Here is a 24,675-nt window from a genome sequence, read left to right as displayed (position 1 = left end):
TACCGAGCCAATTTCTATCTTGGTTTAGGAACGAGCCAAATTTGCCAATTCACATCACGCGAAAAGCACGTGGGGTAGAAGAAAATGCTCTAATCATCACTGAAATTCTAAAATCGAGCGGTAAAGGTATTTGAGGGGAGCTCTTCCTCATCTCTTTCTCTGTCCACCGACTTCACTTCCAATCAACCCAATCAAATCGATTCCACTAAAACTACAAATTTCTTGTTTCCATTTCCCCCAAATTTCCTATCCAGAACTCTTAGTAAACAATGGCGGTGGGACCCCAAAGATTTCCGAAACCCCAAAAAGCAAAGACACATCCGTACAGATGAAGAAGAACATGAAGCTAAATTAGGGTTCAATCTGTTCTCCAAGGGCGAAAAGAAACTCGGATGGTTGCTCACGTTTGCTTCTGTAAGTCAATCGACCTCGATGTCAATGTTTGTAATGTGCGAATACAGGCAAAATGAGAACTTTTGTCATTCTTTTGTTAATTTGCAGTCTTCGTGGAAAACTCAAGACGAGAACACGGTATATAGCTATGTCGATCTGTACTTCGTTACTCAGGTGAAGTTTCTTAGGCTTATGCATCCATAATCAATTCGACTTATGGAAAGTCTGATTGGTTTTAGAAGTATACTTTTTCAGGATGGATCAAATTTCAAATGCAAGTACAGGTTCCGACCTTACCTCTACAGTTCTACGTGGCTACAAAGGTATGTGTTGATGCTGAAAAATGGTAAAGCAGTCAACGTCGAGTCGAACCACGTAGGCCCGTTGACCCACCACTGAGTGGATGACACGTCGAAGTGGGGCAGGAACGGGTAGCTGGGTCCGACTGGTGAGTAATGAGAGAGAATGATATCCAAAGCACCCTGCGCAAGTACACAAAAGTGAGCGGGAAGGACACCGGTGTGGTGCCGGCCAAAGTTCCTCCGACGTTCAAGTCAGTGTTCAGAGAGATCTGAGAGCAGAGTGAGTGAATAGTATAATATTGATTGAATTGTCCTTTTGTGAAAAGAAGGTACCTCTTTTATAGTACCTTTGGAAGAGTGTCAACCAATCCGGTGACGACATGTGTCCTTTGTGGTGACTTGCACTGTAGGAGCGCCACGTGGCACCGGTCTCGAGGATCCGAGTGAGTTGACACGGGTCGGGGGCCCAGGAGGCTTGAGCTTAGGAGGCCGGAGCCTAAGAGGCCGGGGCCCAGGGGGCCGAAGCCTAGAAGGTTGTGGCCTAGGAGGCCGGAGCCTAGTAGGACAGGGGCTAGGAGCCCAGGAAGGGCTTAGTCTTTTGGGTCTAGGCCCAAACAGCATGATGTTAGACCTTGTGTGACTTGTCGTTATGCCCAGATGATTAATCATACGAACGGAAGTCCCCCAAGTTTCCGAGCAAAAGATACTTCTTGGTTGGGAACTTTGTACACAAAAAAGTCCGAGCAGAACGACAAGTAACCACATACTTGTTCCTGCTTAAGTTATTGTCTAGAAGTCCCCCAAGTTCCTTAGCAAGAAAAGCTGTACTGCAGGAAAGCTTGGGGTATACATATGAAAGATCCTTTATTTTTTATTTTTTATTTTTTATTTTTGGGAATTTTGGATCACCCTGTATTCCGAGCAGTAGACACTTTATGTAATCCCAGTAAACCTCATTCGATTTTAATGGTGGGATGTTGCCTTCTGTAAAGAAGATGGTAGAATTACAGAGTATAGCTCAGATATAAAATACCCACCCTAAGTCTCACACTTGGGTACTGTAGACATATTTTAGAGAGAGAGAATTGCTGTGAGGTATATTTGTATGCTTGTGAACTGCAAGGGGCGGAAAAAGAAGAAAACAGAGGAAGAGGGAGGTCGGGCTCGGCTCGGGTGGGTTGGATCTTTGCTCGGGTCGGCGGGTCGGAAGGGGTTGTGGCCGGATCTGCTGAGCTCTGGCCGGAGAGGAAGAGTTCGGGCCGGGTCGTGCTCGGGGTGGAGGCTGGCAGCAGAGGAGCTGCTCGGGTCGGGGCTGTGTGCGCGGACGTCGGAGAGGTCGCGGCATGTGGTGGGCTCGGGCCGGAGTTTTGGGCTGGTTGTGCGGCGCGGAGCAGCGAAGCTCTGGTGCGCGGGCTGCTTGGGTCTCGCAGGGTGCAGGTCGGGCCGGAGGTGGTGCGCGGGCTGGGCTCGGTTCTGCAGTGCTCGGGTCGGTTGCTTGCAGCCGCAGGGGGGGCGAGTGTGCGCTGGTTCTGAGTGGAGGCGTTTGGCAGGGGGCTCGAGTAGAGGTGCCGAGCAGCTGCTAGGCTCGAGTTGGCGCGCGGCGCTGTGGTAGGCGCGGAAGCTTGCGCAGTGGACTGCTCGGGGCGGCGTGCAGAAGCTGGTGCAGTGGGCTGCTGGGGGCGGTGCGCGGAAGCTTGCGCAGTGGGCTTGGGCCGGAGGTGGTGCTCGGGTGCTCGGGTGTGGTGCGCGGGCAGCAGCTTGGGCTGCTCGGATCGGCGCGGGTCGGGCTGCTGGTTTCGAGCGCTTTGAGGTGAGCAATCTCAAACATTTTTCTACTCAATTGATATACTGATTTTGCCTTGGAAAATTGAGAATTGTGAGAAATTGTGGTTGTCCAGCCCGAGGCGGACCTTGGAATTCTGTTTGTCAATTGTGGATAATGTGAGTAGGGGCAGGTGGAGGTGCAAGTGGGTATGAGCCTTGCCGAGCACTGGGTAGGCAACATGCCTTCATTTTTTGACTTTGTAATTTATTAGGTGTTGTGTTTTTGGCTAGGTACTGAGGAGACAAGATAAGTGGGTCGGAACTCGTCTGAGCCGTTGGAGCCGCGGAATACAGGTAAAGGCCTGTGTTTTTATTGCTTGTCTGCTTGAATTGATATTGTGAATATTGGCTTTGATAAATGATTGGTGGCTGAGCATGTGAAAGGGTGAATGTTGTCAAATTGGGGGTATCCGAGCACATACGGGGGGTGGGAAACCGGTATTGATCTGAAATGTCCATGTTGTTGTCTTGGTGTGCCGAGCACTTCCCATCTTGATTTGTGGTTTGTCTTGGATGGGCAGGTGCACTGAAGTCGAACATTCCATGGCTTCCTCAGATGATAACAGTTCTATGGAGTCTGATCGGGCATCCACAAGTGATGGAACGCCGATGAGGCCAAATATGCCCCGACCCCGGATGGGGTGTGGAAACATGGGGGTGGGCAAAGTGCTCAAGACCGTCCAGGAGAGCTTGTCCATGGTGATGGAAAGTGGGGGGAAAGGCACTGGTAGCGAGGACAGCGATGATGGAGAGACGCCTACTGTGGTGATGTGGGTAGGCACATTGTGCCTAGGACATACTTGTCCGTGGATGGGTTGTGTGAGAACAGGATGAAGGAGGAGGAGCTTGAAAAATTGAGGGTGGAGTTCCAAATTCCTGATTATATCCATCTGAGCCTCCCGGGAGAGGGTGATGTCTTGAGTGACCCGCCGGAGGGGCACATTCTGTGTTTTGCCAAGAGTTTTCACCATGGGTTTAGACTTCCTCTCCACCCCTATTTCCAATATATGCTGAGGAAGTTAGGAATTGCACCAGCTCAGCTGACGCCCAATAGTTGGAGAACATTAATTGGGCTGTATGTGATGTTCCGGGATGATGGGTACGGTGCCCCGAGTATGGCTCAATTTTCACACTTGTTTGAAATTAAGTCGAGTCCCAATTTGCGGGGGTGGGTGTATTGCTCGCAGTTGGCGAACGGGCAGTTCACCAATGGGACGACTCGCCAAATACAGGTAGGCCACCCAGACGCTCACAAGGAGTGGAAGAAAAAATGGTTCTTTGCGAGCGGGGCCTGGGAGTTCGGCCGGAGTGAGAGGAGGACCATGAATAGGGTGCCGACAAATTTTCACATAATAGGTTGTCTAGTTGGGCCAATGTATTGGTCTGTGTACATTTGGATTGTTAGCTGATATTGTGTTTGTACTTATAGAAGTCTTTTGTTGTTTGATTTCGCAGGGGGTGAGTGGGAGAGACTTCCATTGTCGGAGGATAGCGTGGAAGAGGTGCGAAGGGTGCTTAGTCGACCTGCCCGAAAGTTGAGCGCTGCATACCTCTTGTCTCCTGAAAAGTTGGCCAAGTACGGCTTCGGAGTTCCAGGTGAGTTTCTGTACTTCCCCTCTTGGAGTATTAGTTGATGAGATAATAACTTGTGCTCATTGAATTTGTTTGTCTTTCAGTGAAAATGGCCAATACGAAGAAAACAAGTAGACCGGTTGGTCCTGCCCCGCCTGCTCAGAGGAGGATGATGATGGGGGCGTTGTTGGCCGGGGGTGGCTTGTCCCAGGGGAATACAAGTAGAGGTGCATCGGTGCCCGGGGGTATGAGGCATAGTAGGTCTACCAACACCCATGTTCCGAGGGCGGCTTCTCCCGGGAGGAAAAGGAAGACGGGATTAGATGCGGCCGAGCCCGGGAGAGAGGGCAAGAGGACTCCACTGCGTCTGATCCGGTCCCAGAGGAGGATCGTCTGGTACAGCAGGCAGTGACAGACTTTGGAGGATCCCTGAAGAAGGGGAGGGATGACCGGGTGATTGGCGATGGTGTTGAGCCGTTATCCGTTTTGCAGCGGGCCTTTTCTGAGCAGTCCCAGGTAAGGGAAAGTGGTATATGTTGATGAGATGTTCAAAGTTTAAACTTTATAGCTTGTGATAACACTTTCTTGGCATTCGACCTGGCAGGCACTGTTTTTTACTTATCAGGCACATGTGAGTGTCCTGGCCACGGTGGAGAAGATGAAGGACGAGATGTCGAGCTTCGTGGTGTGGAAGGACAGAGCGCTCTCAGCCGAGGAGAAGGTCAGTACCCTGGTTGCCCAGAACCAGGCGTTGCAGGCCGAGCTGCTGCAGGCCAGGAAGGAGGCGGACCAGGCTAGGCAGGAGTTGGAGCAGTGCAGGCAGGAGCTGAGCCAAGCCAAGCAAGAGTTGGACAATGAGTATAACAGCGGTTATGCCATGGGCTTTGGCGATTGCAAATTGGAGCTCGAGGAGATGTGCCCTGACTTTGACTGGGACCGCGTGCGTGGTCTGCTAGGTGCTGGTAACGAGGTGCATGGCAACGTCTCGGAGGAAGGTACCCAGGAGGTAGAGCATGAGGACGGAGCATCCACAGGTGCGGAGCGCGATATGGGAGAGGATCTCAAATAGGCATCTGTTGCACTCATGGCCCGGGGGCAGGGGTGGGCGGACTATTGCTCTATTTTGGTTTGAGTTGTATGGTCGGGTCGGATGTGGCCCGTGCCAACTTGCAAACTCTTTTGATTATTAAGTTTTGTACTTAATTGTTATTTGGATGATTTGGAGGGTGTTCGACCCGTTATGGGGTAGGATGCCCTTCTTTTTAATACATGGTATTGCAGAATTTTCTCGAATGCATGGTACTTAGCTTCCCTTGGATGCATGAAATCGATTTTTCTCTGAATGCATGGTACTTAGTTTCCCTTGAATGCATGATATTGATTTTCCCTTGAATGCATGGTACTTAGGTTCCCTTGAATGCATTTGCCATAGCCGCGCTCTGAATGCATGGTACTGAGCTTCCCTTAAATGCATGGGGCGGATATGGGTAGGGTCGGATGCTTGATGGCCCGGGGGTCCATACAGACAACTAACACTTTGAATAATAATTAAGAAAAAACGTGTCCGTGGTAGGACTTATATTTATTTAAAGTGATAACATAGATGAAATTGGAAAAAGTCCCCGGGGGGTACAACATTTGTCTACTTGTAAAAGTAGCGGAGGTGCTCGGCGTGCCAAGGGTGGCCGAGTTCCTTGCCGGTTGTGGCGCGGAGCCTATATGTGCCTGGGCGGATGACTTCAATAATTTCATACGGTCCTTCCTAATTAGGTTTCAGAGCACCCGTTTTAGCCAAGGTAGTGCTGCGCAGGATCCAGTCCCCCACTCGGAAGTGGCGAGGCTTAACTTTAGAATTGTAGTATCGAGTGGCCCGTTGCTGGTAGGCATACTTGTGTAGCTCAGCCTGGGCCCGATGCTCTTCAGCTAGGTCGAGACTGAGGGCTAGCTGGTCAGCATTGTGCTCAGGCTGAAATGTGTCGAAGCGGTAAGAGGCAAGCCCGACCTCAACTGGGATGACGGCTTCAGAAGCAAAGGCCAAAGAAAAGGGGGTTTCCCCGGTCGAGGATCGACAAGCCGTCCGGTAGGACCATAAGACTTCGGGTAGGAGGTCAGGCCACTTTCCCTTCTTTGCATCAAGCTTGGTCTTCAAGGTATGTTTAATGGTCTTGTTGACTGCCTCGACCTGCCCGTTGGCCTGAGGATGACCAGGAGAGGCAAAGAAAACCTTGATGTTGAATGCGGAGCAAAATGACTTGAACTCTTTGTTGTCAAACTGCTTGCCATTGTCAGTGATAATGGCGTAAGGGAGACCAAAGCGGCAAATTATCTTTTTCCATACAAAGCTCTTGATGGTCTGGGTGGTTGCCTTTGCCAAGGGCTCGGCCTCTGCCCACTTAGTGAAGTAGTCCACTGCGACTACTGCCATTTTGACCTTTCCCTTCCCCTTAGTCATTGGTCCGATTAAGTCGATGCCCCATTGGGCAAAGGGCCAAGGACTGTTCATGGTATTTAGGGGCTCGGGTGGTTAGTGCGGAAAAGTTACAAATTTTTGGCACTTTATGCATTTCTGGGTGAGCTTCCTTGCATCAGCGCGGAGGGTCGGCCAATAATAGCCTGGGCGAATGGCCTTGTGGGCTAAAGATTGGGCCCTTGTATGATTGCCACAGAACCCTTCATGGATCTCCCGGAGGATATAGTCGCCTTGCTCGGGGGTAAGGCATCGTAAGTATGGCAGGGAGAAACCCCGCTTGTATAACTTGTCGTTAATAATGGTGTACCGGGAGGCTCTATGGCGAAGGCACCGAGCCTCAGTCTTGTCCGCTGGTGGGTTCCCATGCTTAAGAAACGCAAGGAGAGGGTCCATCCAACTAGCTTGTTGCTTAGACTGGCAGACTTCCATAACATCAGTGCTGCGCTGAGGTAAGAACTCAACTCGGACAGCCCTCCCGGCTTCATGGTCAACTGCCGAGGCAAGGCGAGCTAGGGCATCCGCTCTCTCATTGTCTGCCCTAGGGATTTGTATGAGCTGGTATGCTGAGAATTGATTGAGTAGGCTTTGAACTTTAGTGAAGTAGGCGGCCATGCGCTCACCCTTGGTCTGGTATTCCTGTGTGACCTGGTTCACCACAAGTTGAGAATCGCTGTAGATTCTGAGTTGCTCAACGTCCATATGTAGTGCCAAAGATAAGCCGGCAATGAGGGCCTCATATTCAGCCTCATTGTTGGATGCCTGGAAGCCGAATTGAAGAGCATACTCAATGGTGGTCTGGTCAGGGGCGATCAAAACAAGTCCGGCTCCACTGCCCTGTTGATTAGAAGATCCATCAACATATAAAGACCAGATTGGGCGATCCGACCTGATTGCTGGAGTAGAAGAAGTTGGTGGGTCGGTGGTCGACACAATGGCGGAGGAGAGCTCAGCCTCGAGTAGGAATGTCGACTCTGAAATGAAGTCTGCAATGGCTTGCCCCTTGATCGCAGGCCGGGGGCGGTAGGAAATGTCAAATTCGCTCAGCTCAATGGACCATTTGATAAGTCGGCCAGAGACCTCAGGCCGCTGCAATACTTGCCTAAGTGGTTGATTGGTGAGAACCACGATAGGGTGAGCTTGGAAGTATGGGCGGAGGCGCCGGGCTGATGTGACCAAGGCAAGGGCTAATTTTTCTATCTCTGGATATCTGGTCTCAGCATCTTGCAGGGCCTTGCTGGTATAGTACACCGGGTGCTCAACTCTGTTCTCAAGTCGAATTAGGACTGAGATGGTGGCTGTCAGGGAAACAGACAAGTAAAGGAGTAGCTCTTCCCCTGGCTCGGGTTTAGAAAGTAGAGATGATTTGCCCATGTACTCTTTTAGATCTTGGAAGGCCTCCTTACACTCCGGAGTCCAGTCAATGTATTTTGTCCGAGCCTTAAGGGTTTTGAAGAATGGGGCGCAACGGTCGGTGGCCTTGGATATGAATCGTGTCAAGGCGGCGACCCTGCCCGTTAGGCTCTGCACTTCCTTCTGAGTCCTGGGAGATTGCATATCGATCAAGGCTTTGATTTTTTCAGGGTTGGCCTCGATCCCCCTTTGGCTTACCATGAAGCCAAGGAATTTTCCCGAAAATACGCCGAACGTGCACTTGGCAGGGTTCAGGCGCATTTGGTACTTCTTGAGCACGGAAAACATCTCAGAAAGTTTGTGGACGTGGTCCTCCGCCCGGACACTCTTGACAAGCATGTCGTCCACATAGACCTCCATGGACTTACCAATATATTCTAAGAAAATGGAGTTGACCAAACGCTGGTAGGTGGCCCCGGCATTTTTGAGTCCGAAAGGCATGACTTTGTAACAATATAGGCCCGTGTCAGTAATAAAGGCCGTATGGTCCTGGTCGGAGTTGTGCATAAGGATTTGGTTATAGCCGGAGTAGGCGTCCATGAAACTAAGGAGTGCATGGCCTGCTGTGGCATCAACCAGTTGGTCAATTCGAGGAAGAGGAAAACTATCCTTGGGGCAGGCCTTGTTGAGGTCGGTGAAGTCGACGCACATCCGCCACTTGCCATTTGATTTTTTGACCATCACAACATTGGCCAGCCAATCCGGGTAGGAAACCTTGCGGATGAAACCAATTTTCTGTAACTTGTCGACTTCTTTCTTCATAGCAGCATAGATTTCGGGCTTGTACTGCCTGCGCTTTTGGCGGACGGGGCGGTGTCGCGGATTAAGACTTAGGCGATGGGAGATCACCTCCGGAGAGATCCCAGGCATGTCATCATAGGACCAAGCAAAGACTTCAGCATTGGCACGAAGGAAGTTGATGAGCTCGTCTCGGAGAACAATACTGAGCTGGGTTCCGACCCGTACCTTGCGGTCCGGGTAGGCAGGTGAGATGAGAACTTCTTCCACATGATTGTCATCTGGTTGGGCGATAGCTCTGAAAGATGAATCACGAGGATCTTCGGGAGAATCCTGGGTAGGGCAGGTGGGGGAGACAGAAACAGCCATAGAGGGCATGGCCTCTTTCTTCTTCTTGACGGAAGTCGTATAGCAGGACCTGGCTGACACCTGGTTGCCTTTGACTACCCCCGTGCCACATGGGGTCGGGAACTTGATCAAAAGCAAGTGAGTGGAAATCATAACATTCAGTTGGTTAAGGGCTGGTCGTCCCAGGATGACGTTGTACGCTGTGGGGCAGTCGACCAAAAACTGAGTGGTTGTGGTAGCGGACGAAGGATACCTCCCAAGGGTGAGTGGAAGATAGATCCCGCCAAGAGGGGTGACCATATCGCCCGAAAAGCTAAGTAAAGGAGTGACCGACCGGTCAAGCCTCTCCTGGTCAATCCCAAGAGCTGTGAAGGCGGAGGCGAAGAGGATGTTGACGGAGCTACCACAATCGACCAGGATCCGTGCCACGTCGAAATTAGCTATGGTGGCCTCAATGACCAAAGGGTCATCGTGTGGAAAGATAAAATCACGTTCCTCTTCCTCAGCAAAGGAAATGGGCGACCACCCGAGCTTAGGAGTCTTTTTTCCACGGTGGAAGTCTACAGCCATAACGCCGGAGCATTGCTGAGCACTTCGGGCGTGTTCCTTCCTAGCCCTGTTGGAGTTGCCAGCGAGGGTCGGGCCCCCACAGATGGTATTGACCCGCCCTCGTCGTTGTCCTTCGGTCTTAGCCTTCTCGGTGGCTTTCTTGTCTATAAAACCATCTAACTTCCCTTCCTGTACCAAGATTTCTATTGCCACCTTAAAGGCTCTACATGCCTCGGTGTCATGGTCGTCATGGTAAAGGCAAAAGAAGTTCTTATTAGCCCGATACCGTGTTTGTGGTGGGCGGGGTGGGAGCTTGGGAAGGATGTCCTTGATCTGGGGATACAATTCTGTATAAGTAACAGTGAGAATTGTGTAGACTTTGAACCTGGAGGCATAGGATGTCTGATAAGTTTCTTCCCTTCGTTGTCCTTCGCCTCTACCATCACCAAATTGTTTCTTGGTGAATTTATTGAACTTTTTCCCGGACTCCCCATACTGGTTGCCCGAGTAGGGCTTGGGCTGGGGTGGCACTATGATGGCCTGGTCGGTACTTGGGCGATCCATGGTAGGCGACTTCTTTCCATATGTTTTGAATTCAGCTGTGGCATAGGCAATGACCTCTTGCATGAGTTCCTTGTAGGTGTGCGGATTGCAGCGGTTGATTTCAAACAGGAAGTCCCCCTTTAGGAGACCACCCTTGAAAGCAGCGAAGGCTACCTTCTCATCACAGTCGCGACACCGAGATCGTTCTAGCTGAAACCGAGTGATGTATTCCCGGAGGGATTCCCTGCTGCCCTGTCGGACTCGAGTCAGGTCATCCGTGGTGTAAATTCTATCGGTCTGGATGATATACTGACCTAGGAAGAGCTCTCGGAGCTCGTTGAAACAATCAACCAGTCCCTTGCACTGCCAGAGAAGGTGGAAGGGAAGATTCGACACTTCGTAACGTCATCAACACCTTTGGATTCCAGGGCTGACCGGAAACTCATGAGGTGGTCATATGGGTCTTCCTTCCCCGTATATGGAGTTATCTTTGGAGGCCGAATGTCGCCAACCGGAGGAGTGGACAGGATGCGAGTGGTGAAAGGTCCAGGCAGCTCCCTTGTTTCTAAAGATGGGTGCCCACCACGACTTCCTCCCTCCACTATTCTCAGGCGCTCACTGATGTCCATGAGAAGTTGTTGGAGCTGGTCTGGTGGAAGAGAGCCGCTGTTACCGGAGTCAGCGACTTGTTCACTTGTGAAAGTGTCATTTTCTGCGCGGCGCCCAGCCGAGAGAACCTGCTCTTCTCCCCGTCGTCGCTTGGGACGAGTAGCCTGCTCTTCCTCCAAGTCTTGGGGACGTGGGTTGGGTTCACCCCGGTTCGTCCGCTGCTCTTCTCGCCGAGAGCGGTTGTCGTCGAGCAGATGACGACAGTCCCGATAAATGTGGAACTCTTCAGAGCGGGTAGGATGCTCGCCAGATCGAGCCCGGCTGACCGGGTGGACAAGTCTCTTTTGGAAACCTGAGGGTGGATGGCTACCTTGCCCTGCATCCAATTGGCGCGGAACATTTTGGTCCCTTCAGGAGGGGTCCCTCCTCTCACCACTCCGAAGAGTGGTGTGTTCGTCCCTGTCATGGGGGTTCCTCCTCTCACCACTCCGGAGAGTGGTGTGTTCGTCCCTGTCATGGGGGTTCCTCCTTTCACCACTCCGGGGAGTGGTATGTTCTTCCCTGTCGCGGAGGAGTCGCTCATACAGCTGTGTTGCACCTTTTTGGAGGTCGAGCTGTTCCTGGGTTTGTTGGAGCTGAGCCTCCAATCGCTGGATGTACTCCTCCTGATCAGATTCGGCAGTCTTCTTACCTCGCTTGTCACCCACCGGGGTGTTGTCGACTTGGTCGAGAATAGGACCTCCGTCAGACATTGCAGGGGTCGGAAGGTTGGAAGTCTGTGCACCTCAACTGAGGGTAGAGAATCAAATGGGGAAAAATTGCTACTTTCCCACAGACGGCGACAAACTGTTGATGCTGAAAAATGGTAAAGCAGTCAATGTCGAGTCGAACCACGTAGGCCCGTTGACCCACCACTTAGTGGATGACACGTCGAAGTGGGGCAGGAACGGGTAGCTGGGTCCAACTGGTGAGTAATGAGAGAGAATGATATCCAAAGCACCCTGCACAAGTACACAAAAGTGAGCGGGAAGGACACCGGTGTGGTGCCGGCCAAAGTTCCTCCGACGTTCAAGTCAGTGTTCAGAGAGATCTGAGAGCAGAGTGAGTGAATAGTATAATATTGATTGAATTGTCCTTTTGTGACAAGAAGGTACCTCTTTTATAGTACCTTTGGAAGAGCGTCAACCAATCCGGTGACGACACGTGTCCTTTGTGGTGACTTGCACTGTAGGAGCGCCACGTGGCACCGGTCTCAAGGATCCGAGTGAATTGACACGGGTCGGGGGCCTAGGAGGCTTGAGCTTGGGAGGCCGGAGCCTAAGAGGCCAGAGCCCAGGGGGCCGGAGCCTATGAGGCCGGAGCCTAGAAGGTCGTAGCCTAGAAGGCCGGAGCCTAGTAGGTCAGGGGCTAGGAGCCCAGGAAGGGCTTAGTCTTTTGGGTCTAGGCCCAAACAGCATGATGTTAGGCCTTGTGTGACTTGTCGTTATGCCCAGACGATTAATCATACGAACAGTATGATTCACACATGTCAGTTGTATCTTATCATTGTTTTGGTTTCTTTTTGTCTATTTGTGAGGAAACAGTTATGTTTAATGCTAAATACTGCTGGAGTTGTTATTTTTGGATGTATTTCTTTACACGAATTTTGCTTCTTATTTTTTTATTGCTATATATTATTATATCTAGTGGAAGGCATCAGATAACTTGCTTTTGTGCTGAGATTTTTTTTTTGTCCGAGCTTCCATTCTATTTATCTACATATTCACGGATTTGTGCAATGTCTCCCCACTCATGAAAATCGTAGAGAATATATATTTTTGGAGATTCTTTTTTGATAAATATATTTTTGGAGATATTGAAATTTATATTTATGTGCATGGTTTCTCTCTGATATCATAATCTCTGAATTCTTTGATAAATTGCTTGTTGATAATAATGATTTTGCAGATATCCTTATTGGTCTATTTCATTTTTTTTTTAATTGTAGTACCAGGATTAACATTGGAAAATTCCTTTTTATTTGATTCAGGAGGAGCATTTCACCTGCAATCTGCAGTTCACATGGCCTCAGGTGTCATGTGTCACTCAATGCCCTACCCGGGGGAGCAGAGTAGTATTTGCAAGCTACAGAGCTGTTGATGGCCAGGCAAGCTCCTTAACTGTTTAGGATTCATAACAAGTTTTGCTTGGACTGATGCATATGTACATTATTTATTTACGTCATCGTTTTATTATCCTATGTACAGTAGCTGGCTCCATGTTGGTATTTATTAGACTATAGTCTTATGTGAAGTTATAATGGAGTAGAAACAAACATTACTCGTTGGTGGTTATATGTTGTAATCTAAGTGACATTGACACGGGTACGTTAACGGTATCTGGCACGGTTATGGAGTGTATCTAATACGTGTTTCCGACATGGATGTTTTAAAATTTTGGAGTATCCATGTTACATGGGCTGTACTGTAATAATGTTGTTGATAGTAGTTGACAATGGACACCTATCAGGTCCGATAATATTGATCTGAAGTAAGTTTCTGGATCAAGTAATAACCCAGTCCATTAAGTGATTGGAGCCGTCCTAATTAACAACATCTCAGTCCTACAACATTTCGTTCTAATCTTTTACAGTAACTTCAACTTTAAGTATGATAAAATTTTTGTTTGCATTCGACCCTGTTGCTATTGGATTTTTTTGGAGCTGACTTAGGAATTTGATAACAGGTTCTACTTGATAAGAACCCGATCTAATATCTCATCAAACTTGACGTGGATCCTCATTTGATTGTTATTGGATCAGATCTGGATTTACGCTAACACTCATAATGTACCCCCTCTCCTCCATGCAACTATTTTTCAGTTCTTGCTTATCTTTGCCATCACTTTGGCTATTGAGGTAAAGAGAGATATTAGAAGGGACAGTTCAACACCTTTTATGGCGATGTTAGCAAATCTGAACAAATGATCATTTGTCTATGACACTGTTGCACTTGGGAAGTGGGGAAATCCCTTCCTACTAAACAGATTGAGTTATTTATATGTTTAGGATAGAAAAATAAATCATAAAGGCCTGATATCAATGATTATTGCAGAGGTGACAACTTGAGCTTTGTGGATCCTGTTGCCACATGTTCTCCTCTGGTGCATCAATCTTGAACTACAGTGGCAAACAAAATGGATGTTCCCAGGAATCATTACTTGGTTATAACTTTGAAAGAGTTTGTGAACATGCCTACCTCCCAGCTTTACGGCACTACTGACCAACTGTTCTGCTGAGGTTGAACTTCCGACCACCATCTCTCACTCAGAAAACCTAACCCTCACCACTCCCCACCACCATCTCTCACTCAGAAAACCTAACCCTCACCACTCCTCACCACCATCTCTCACTCAAAAACCCTAACCCTCACCATCATCTTACAGTTCGGCGAAAACCCTAACTGTTATTTCCCGATTCAGCATACAACTTTTTTAGAGAGCGACCATCTTTGAAGAAAGAGAAGGAGAAAGATCTGAACCACACATCATTCCCTCCGTAAGTTCTACTATTCCCAATTATGAATACAACTTTTTTGTCAATTTGTTTTTTACATCTAATAGGGGTTAGGGTTATTTTTCCATCAATTTCTACTATTCCATAGGATTCTTGTGATTTTGATCTTGGATTACACTGGCTGATAAGATGAACAACACACCTAAACATTATGCTTTTGTGATCTGTACAACGTTAACTCAACATGAATTGAGTATTTTTGTTCTATTCTTGTTTCCTTCAATCTTATTTGTAATCTAATTTCTATTTTTCTTTTCTTTCACATAATTGTGTGATATTGGAATTATATATTGAAGTGTTTAAACACCACATAGGAATGGAGCAAGTACTGGATGAAGATGCATCGAAGCTTTATAGCAGATTTATTTTTTCAGGTACTGTGCATGCAATTATGAGGACAAGGGTTACGGTTGAGCGGGATTTTGATGGACTTGTCAACTCTAGTGATTTCCATTTGGGTCAACTTCATTAATTTCCCTTTTGGCCGTTACGCAATTAAATTATCTCAATTTGTATGATTTGTTCGATTTGATAGCCTATATTTCATTATTTGCTGAAAGGGTTGTACGAATTATTTAGTTCCTTTTACTTGTGGCTTTTCGAATCGGTTACTTGTTTCAAATTACGCCAAAAGTTCTACTTCGGGTTGAGTGTTTCAAATTCGAAATCTTTACAAGTTTAACCTAAACGTATTTAATTTTCCCTTGTTATTAAAAACTCTGATCCAACCCCGTTTGAAATACCGAGCTTAACGTATTTTAAGGAACGTAGGTTTACAGCTCATCAAATTTGATATTTTGGCTTTATTTTAAAGAGAAGAGGAGAGATGAATGTCAAGTTCTTTTGGTTCTATTTTGGGGAAGCAATCAGTTCATTCTTTTGTTCTCAATATTGGATATAGTACAATAATCAAAACAATCTTTTTCTTTTAAAGAATTCCCTATTCTATCAAAGACATTTATTCTTTACTGGCTTGTAATTGAAGTTTGATATTCATATCTTGTTGACCTTATCATGTGATTGGTTGATTTTTGTTCTAGATATTATTTATTTTATTGTTTTAGTAAATATGGAAACAACCATTCATAAAATGAGGTTAGCCTGAACATAGGATCACTATGCTAATTTTTTGGAACAACAATAAAGTTTACTATGTTAATTTGACTTTGCAGCACATTCTTTTACACTCATTTCTTGATTCTTCTTGTGCCTGTAAAGATGCAGTCTTTCCTGGCGGGTTTGGTTACATCAGGAGTTGCAACTTCTGCCTTAAGATTAATAACAGAAGCAGGCCTTTGAGAATTCTACGATGGTCTTTGAAATGGAGCTAGTATGTGAATATATGCTAATCATTTTATTGCTTTCAAGGATTTTATAGAATTTGTAATCATTTTTTCTTGTGATGCATAATGACTTTGGATGTAACCTGATTGTGTTTTTGAGTTTAGGTTGTATCCTTGTGAGGCATAGGACTGAATCTTAATCATAGAAGCTTTAACCAATCTAATAATGATCACGTTGGATCAGATATAGTTGATAAGAAAGTACATTGAGCTCAATGAATGGTGAATAGAGACCAAAATCCATACCAATGATCAAATACCAATGATCGATCAAAGAGAAAATTAAATAGCAAATGCCCCTTTCTATTAAATGGACCATTGTGTTTGCAAGCAGATCTAGCAGGTGTTTCTTTTTTCGGAGGAGAAAGTTTTGGTAGCTAGGTGTTTGGGCCCATCTTTTTTATAGTGCCCGAACACTATTATTAATTTAACCATAATAGGACAACACTATTATTAATTTAATTATTATAGGAACAAATAAATCACGATTATTTGTCTTTGCATGGCATCCTAATCCCGATTCACCACACACAATATCCTAAGACAGTGACCCCCATTTGTCATTCTCACACAATTTGGGTGCTGTCCCGTTGCGGGACCGAAGCAAAAAACCAATTATTGGAGGTCATCCCCTCTTTTGATGCACTGTTTGTTGTCCGTTTTTGGCCCTTTACTGGATTGTTTAATCCACACGATTTCCTTTTTAAGATAGAGCTCAAATTTACTAGATCGTCTAACAAGATTTTTTTTTTTTTTTTTTTATTAAGATAAAGCTAAAAACTTTTGTGATTCTGTCCCAACCACGTGCTGGTGTGTCCCAAATTATTATTACATGCCCCCCATGCTTTATGTTAATTAATTCTGATATTTGTCTTCTGATTATTGTGCATTTGTGCTTTAAAATCCACATCGTTGTACTTTTCTATCTTTTTGGACAACTCCACAAGCTATAAACTTGAACAACAAAGGCTAGCAAGCAACTCATTTTCAATGAGTGCTTTAGCTGTTTACCCTTCATAGGAACAAATTAATCAATTTAATCATAAAAGCTTAGAAGTAAAATAGGAGACATTTTCAAAAGCACTTATTAGTTTATTAAGCATAAATGAGTAGTAATTGTGTCGTACATATGTTTACATTAAAGTTCTCCCTGAGATAATATGCATTGTAAAATACTCTAGGTAAATAGTAAAACTATAAACTTTATATAGAAAATCTATTATAAAAACAATCCACAAACCCAAGATCTTGAATCTCAAGATTTTCACAATAAACTTAATGCAGAAATTTAAATGAGCGATACATATATGGTTTCATAAAAGCAACTTTAAGAAAAGCAAGATAAATTCCTTGAACAATATAAACTTGAATTTGGCTTTGATCATCCACTCTCTACAACTCTTTAGCTCTGTCTTTCAATGGGGCTAGACTAACCTTATGAGTGTGTTGGGTGTTATGAGAGTAGGGACCAACAACCTATTTATAGATAACCTTCTGATAAAACCCTACTCATTAAGAGGTATATCAGAATTATCACTCCTTATCCTAATCTTGATATGCTTAGGCTCTATCCATATTTCTTATAAGTTAAGGAATATCATAGCTCACAGACTTTATTATCAAACTTTATTGGTAACCAGTAATTTCATATTTGGCCTCAAATATCTAAACCCGAAATTTCTTTATTCAATAAAATACTAATAATCAATTGAAGCCCATATTTCTTACATTCTCCCACTTGGGCGAACATTGATTACATAGCATAGCTTTAGAATGATCTAGATTCAGATTAGATATCTTTAGTGGCCAATGAAACCAAATATGAATAATTCCTTATCAAGATCCTGTCAAACATGATCTTGAACCATAGAGATTAATTTATGCACATTCTGCTAGACACAACCTCCAAGATCAGAAATACTAGAACCAATGTTTAATCCCCAACAAAAATATGGAATTCATGTGAAAATATTATCCTTATGTGATTTCTTGCAATATTTTCACATATGGTCCTTTCCTTATGGTTTTTACAACCCTTCTTTATGGTTTTTACAAACCTTCTTTATGCTTCAAACCTGAAGTCCTTATATCTTTAATGAAGAAGATAAACCTTATGGGTTGTCACAAAACCTTATTTCTTTATTGTCTTTAATTACATTATGACAAAATACCAAATAATTTAGCTAAAATAATCCAATATGCTGAATATAGCTGTAGTCTACTAATTGTTATACTCATTCTCAAGTTCATGATATATCATAAATTAGGGGTGGGAATGGGTTGGTTTTTACCAACAACCGACCCATTACCAACCCATTTTTTCTGGCCGATATTCACCCGACACCCGACCCAACAAGGTCGGGCCAATAATACCAACCGACCCATGTAGAGGTGGGTCGGATGATGGTTGCTAAATTCCTTAATGGTGTGTTTGGATGGAGAAAAAAAACTTGGAATTTAAACAAAACTCAGCATTTAAGAAATTACATGCTCTAATTTCCTTGTTTGGGTCCATAAATATAGAATTTCGTAAATTCTATGTGGAAAAAAACTTGGGATTTGAAGGCTGTAAATTCCAAGTTTAAATTTCACCTAAATTGGTGTCATTTGCAAAATTCCAATTTTTATAAAAAATAAAAAAAAAAAGTCGTGTCCACCCATCACCTTGCCAATTAATTACAATACCACCACCACTACCACCATGTCGCCGCTACCACCACCACCATCGTCACCACCACTGCCACCGCCACCGCCACCTCTGCCGCCACCATCACCACCGACACCACCTCCGCCGCCACCACCACCTTTGCCACCACTACGACCACCACCGCCGCCACCTTTGCCACCACCACTACGACCACCACCGCCGCCACTGTTACCACCACCACCACCGACACTGCCACCATCACTACCACTACCCGCTGCCACCACCAGCAACACCACCACAGCCGCCACTATTACCACTACCATCGCCGCCACCGTCACCACCACTGACACCGCCATCACCGACATTGACACTGCCGCCGCCGCCTCCATCACCAGTGCCATCACCACCACCATCGCCATTGCCGTCGCCACCACCATCACCATCACCATCACCGCCAATGTCGCCGTTGCCACCACCTCCAATACCCCAATTGTTGCCACCACCATTTCTCCCCTGGCCCGTGGCCCATCACCCCTACTACCATCATCAACTTACCACAAACATCATTTTTATTGTTTCCACCATCACCATCACTCTTTTATAAAACTACTATAAATTTTGTATTTAAATTATATTATGATTACATTTATCCAAACAAGAGAATTTACAAATTTTAGAATTTTAAATCATGTCATTTTTAATTCCGTCATTTGTGAATTCCTTAGTAGTTTCAAATTACTTCATCCAAACGCACAGTAAAAGTCGGTTGGCCGATATTACCGGAAACAACTGACTTTTAATAAAATGGGCTATTTTACTTTTTCTGCCTAAGCCCAATATGAAAGTTGAAAACCCAACCCAATAGGCCATTAGAAATTTAGAATGGCATTACTCAGTCTTAGTCACTCACGGTCCCAGACACTCACGTTCACTTTATCTCATCTCACCTGCATCACCACTCACTTGAACATCTGCATCTCATCTGGATCACCAGCAGCACATCTGCATCACCGATCTCTCTCATCTCATCTGCATCACTAGCCCTCAAATCCGATTGCCGATTTCGCTGCAGATCCAAACACCGATGTGCGTGTGCGAACTCCCAAACCCAGCCCTTCCATTTGCGTTTTCTAAGAGAGAAAAACCCGACGAGAGCAGCAGAGCAGGATTTTGAGGGCAACTTCCATTTGTGATTTGCTATTTTCGATTTGTGATTTGTGGGTATTAAGCAAGACACAGGCGAGAGAAAGAGAGCAGGAAGAAAGTCTGAGTGTCTGACAAAGTCGGGTCATCCCCACACTCGACCCACATGCACCCGACAAAGTCGGTTGATCATCCAACACCCGACTCACCAGAGTCGGGCCGGTAATGGTTCTGGGATTCCTCCATACTCGGTTGGTCGGGTTGGGTCGGTTGTTTGGCCGATATGTGCCCGACCCGACCCATTCCCACCCCTATCATAAATACCAAGTCTAATTTCTTATGTGCACATAAATCTTTGGTATATCATGCAAGATCCAAACTTTAAGCTATATACTAAGAAAAACTTTATGAGGTATAATATCCATAAACCTAAATAGACTGATAATGCACAAAAAATGAGATAAAAAATAACTCTTCATAACATGAACAATAGAGCTTAGAACTTCCATCTATAATGCAAACCATGAGTTATATGATTTTCTTAGTTTATCAAAATAAAAAACCTTACATGATAAACAAAAATTAACTCCCACTATTCTGCTAGATCTAAGAGAACTTTAATTTTATTAGCATAAAAGTTGGATAAATTCTTTATTAAAGACAAATTAACATTGTCAAAATTTTAGGAATTAAACACCCAAAATTAACCTAAAAGAACATGTATTAGGCTAATCATTTAAGTTTCAATTAAGCTATAAAACATACTAGATTTCCCAATATTCAAAACACACATTAACACCAAGTATGGTCATATATTGCAAAAATAAAATTCACTTCATGCATCACTTTCAGGATCGTTGAAGAATGTTGTTTTGATGATTAAGCAAACAATATGCAACAATATAAATAATCTTTATTCCTTCAATGTATCTAGGAAATCTCTTTAAAGTATACTGCATTACAAAATTCTTTATAGGTACAAGAATAAACAAAGTACCAAACAACCAATTAATAAGAATCCTAACTCAATGGAAGCATAATTCATAGCAAAAGAGTTCATGACTGAAAATAAATATAAGCACACCAAACAATATGCGAGAATAACTTCAATTATCCTTATTAGTTCCAAAAATTCCTTATGCATTATTAATCTCACCTTTGGGCAAGAAGAAATATCAAAAACTTATGTACCTATACACTGCAATGTGCAATTTTTTAATTGAGCCAAATAAATTAAGTTAATTAACCTCCTTTGGGAGAATATTTATTTGTTACAGTCCAAAAATGAAATTTTGATCCAAATAAAACCATGAACTAAGAAAATTTATAAATGAATGGATCATTTTGGTGATACATTCTTCTTTAGAGTTTTCATAGAGCAGGATCAAGAACTGAAGAAACTTTAGTGGGAAATTAATAGAAATATAATGCTAGAGTTATAAAACATAACACTTGATACAAATAATAAAAACTGCAAAATTATTCAATTAATCATTCTATATAATGAAAACTGCAGAAACACATAGTTATAGCCCGCTAGCCAAGACTTCAAAGTATATATATAGGAAGGCTAACAATATGCAACAAAAAATTTGTAGAAAAGAGAGGTATACTGCAGATTCAACATATTCATTTAAAGAATATTTAACTATATATGTGCATTAACCATACAAATACCCAAAATTCCTTTTGATCAGATGATGATTCAAAGATCATACATATTTCTTGAGTGATGATTCCTTATTTTCTTTATTATTCTAGATGCTGCAAGTGGTTATTCTAGAATATAAAGTATGACCAAATAACAGTAAATAATATTATTGGATCACATTAAATACTGGCCTTGGATGAATAATATATCATAAATCTGCAACACATATGTAATCAAATGCTATAAACATTCTATTTTGAATGAAACTGTAATCATTATATATATGTGTGGAGACTAAATTAAAAAATCGATTTGCTATATGTGTTAAAAGAGAAATAATATATCTTAAATTTGTAATGCATATGTAATCGCTTGGACAATTGGATGTAAACTTAAGAGGACAATCTTTAAAACATCATTTAAACTTTAAGCTATGATATACAGATCAAGAACTTCAAAAGCAAATAATATAATTAAACAATGTTCTATTCAAGTAATTCACATAAGCCAAATCAAGAATCACACAACTCATGTATATGATCACGCGTCAATTATAAGCCATTAAATGCTAGTGCTCCTTCTAGAATAATGTTTAGTCCAACGAAATTAATCATCCATAATAATATTTAATAGGAAGCAAACAATACATGATATATCATAGATTAGTATATACTTAACGAAGGTCGTTGAAATCCGGCAAAGGAGGAGAATTCAACAAAGCAGTGACAAGCATAGAATAGTCAGAGCTCAAGCTGTGCAATACAGCGGTGACAAGATCAACATTAGAAATTGGTTCATTAATGGCGGCAAGAGAATCAGCAAGAGACTTTGCAAACTAGAGATATTCGGAGACAGACTTGGTACCCTTTTCCATGGAAAGCAAGCAATAGCGGATGTTTGTAGCATTGGCAATAGATTGTTGAGAAAAATGCCTTTGAAGACAGTCCCAGATACTAGTACGAGAGGTGGATTGACCAACGATCATGGCAAGAACCGGCTCAGAAAGAGTAGCAGTGAGATAACAAACAGTGAGTTGATCAGTCTGATGCCAAGTTATATAATCTAGATTTGCTGTAGGTTCAGTGGCAGGAGGAATAGCCGGAAGAGTTTGAGGAGGAGCCGGATGAGAGCCGTCGATAAACTTCCAGAAATCATAACCCACGAGGAAAGGGGCCAGGTAGGGTCGAGGAAGAAGAAGAAGAGGAAGAGGCCATTGAAAGAGAAGGAGTGAGAGATGAGAAACGGCTGGTAAGGTGGAGAGGCTAGGGTTTAGGGTTAGGGTGGGAGGGGACAAAATAAACCTAAGCTTGGCTTGAATGATTTTATTAGAGTGCTGCTATTTGCACACCATTTTTTTCTTTCTGCACACCCCTATTAAAAAATAAATAAAATAAACCTAAAGAAAAAGACCACATAGCCCCTTGATCCCCTCTTTCTCTCTTTTTCTCTTTCCCTCTATTTTTTCTCTCGTTCACACCCCCTTCCCCCTTTTTTTTTTCTTCTTTTTCTTCCCCCTACCCGAGCCACCACCCCTCCCTCTTTTTTCTTCTTCTTCTTCTCCTCCCTTCTCTCTTTCTCCGCATGCACCACCATTTCTTCCCCCCATTTCTTTTGTAGAGTGGCAAAACTAAAAAAATTGCCCTCACTTTAAGAAGAATTTTTCCTTATAGCATTTTTATTTGAAAGGTTGTTCAACCAATTAAAATCTGGTTTTGGTACCAACCATGTAGTAGAGGAAATGAGGTTGGCCTTGTCAGTTTGGCAATTGACTTGGGTTACTTCTGGGCGGTGTCTGTATCTGCCACTGACTGTCAAGAGGTGTGCATATGCCCATATTACTGTGATTGATATATGAAGAGCAAATCACTCCAAAAAATTTGGGCGCAGTTGGTTCGGTAGACCAGTGTCGAACCTGTCGATTTCGTTCGCAGGTACTACACTAGGTTTGTTCGACAGATACTTGCTGAACGAAACCGACGAGTTCGGCACTGGTCCACCAAACCACTTCCGCCCAATTTTTTTTTTTTACTGTATGCTTGGGTGAGAGAAGAGAGGAAAAAAGAGAGAGAGAGAGAGAGAGAGAGAGAGAGAGTGGTAAAATGCTCGAACTTTTGGTGTCAATTTCAATGCTTTGTTGTTCAGGAAATTGAAAATTGAAAAAAGGGGCTTTGGGTCTATTTTCATGGCTTTGCAAATGAGAATTTTGTTGTTTGCTATTTTTTTAAATTTTTATTCGGTGGTTTTCTGTAGGATTTGTTTGTGTGATTGAGTTATGTGTTGGAGCTTTTAAATGGGCTTTGAGTTTTCTGTAATGTTTTTACTTTTGCTCTGTATTTTCCAAAATTTGTTCTATTTTCATTGCATCAAATCCATAGCTATATTTGGTGAAACCGTGTTTTCTTCTTTTGGGAAGTTGGGTTTTTGGCGAGCCAAACCCAGTTCTTTTTGTGCGTGTCTGTATTCATTGAATGCTACAGTTGCTGTTTACTTCTTTTTACCTTTACCTTTGTTTGGTTGCTTGAATTTTCTTGCTAGTTTCTATGAGAAATAGGAATCGGGTAGGGGCCGGGAAGAAGAAGGTGGTGGTGGTGGTGCCGTGGTGGTGGTGCATGCGGAGAGAGAGAGAAGGAAGGTGGTGGCTCGGGTAGGGGGGGGGGTGTGTGTACGGGAGAAAAAAAGATGGTGTGTATTGTTCTTTGAATGGATTGGGTGGGGTGTGAAAGAAAAATTTGTTAAGATTAATAAATTGGGATTTTTAGGTAATTGAGAGGGGTATGTATATGAGAAATTTCAATAATGAAAAGAGTGTGGGGGTGTGAAATGAAAAAAAATGTGAAAAGGGTATGCAAAAAAAAAAAAAAAGTGTGCAAATAATAGCATTCTTTTATTATCTCATAACTCTCATATAAATACAAGTATAAGGCTTAGCCTCCAAGTACAGTAACGTATTACGTACAGAATTTACTAGGAATACAAGTATAACTAGAAGTTTTAGTGTGACAAGGAATACTATCTAACATAATGACACGTGACCAAGCATTTAATGCATGTGTGCTTTATCCATTGGTGGGGTTAGAGAAGATTTTACTCCTCACAATAATTAAGATTTATTCTTTACCAATTAAAACGAAGAACAAGGACAAGGGTTTGAGGTTAATTAGGATTCAAATCCCGTCTCTCCCCTTGTCTTTAAGTTATAGCCAAAGGAACAAAAAAAAAAAAAAAAAACACAGGACAAGTAAGATGCATGCAAAATTATCTCTATAACATCGCATCAAATGATTTTCTAACCATAGTAAACACCTCCTACAGTCCTACGGGAGCATTGAAGCAACCTACATAATACTCACAAAGTATTATGGAGCTTTAATGATGCTCCACGTACCGTACGGTACATAAATGAGATTCAAAAAGGGTGTGTCATCGTCACAAGTCACAACTTCCAAATTCTAATAAAAATTGGACAAGAAATGTAATCACCAAGGCGAGCACTTTTACCTCTGGCTGCATAATTAAGTTTGTGCTCTGGCAGCTGTAAGTCAGTAACAGTGGCCATAAAATGAAGTTCATTTTCCTCATA

The 24,675-nt window shown here is 43.7% G+C and overlaps 1 long non-coding RNA gene across 1 annotated transcript; it reads left to right on the top strand.

The window, feature by feature from the left end:
• The first annotated feature begins 220 nt into the window (after positions 1-220).
• Positions 221-12,904, top strand: LOC147291888 (uncharacterized). Its single transcript, XR_015121556.1, has 4 exons — positions 221-414; positions 502-567; positions 649-716; positions 12,788-12,904. It is a non-coding gene; the product is annotated as an uncharacterized LOC147291888 (long non-coding RNA).
• Positions 12,905-24,675: the final 11,771 nt, after the last annotated feature.

The sequence above is a fragment of the Dryas octopetala genome, chromosome 3, assembly GCF_963921425.1.
Source record: "Dryas octopetala chromosome 3, drDryOcto1.1, whole genome shotgun sequence".
Classification (NCBI taxonomy): domain Eukaryota; kingdom Viridiplantae; phylum Streptophyta; class Magnoliopsida; order Rosales; family Rosaceae; genus Dryas; species Dryas octopetala.
Note: the sequence above shows the minus strand (reverse complement) of the source record. Positions and strands in the feature narration are given on the sequence as shown.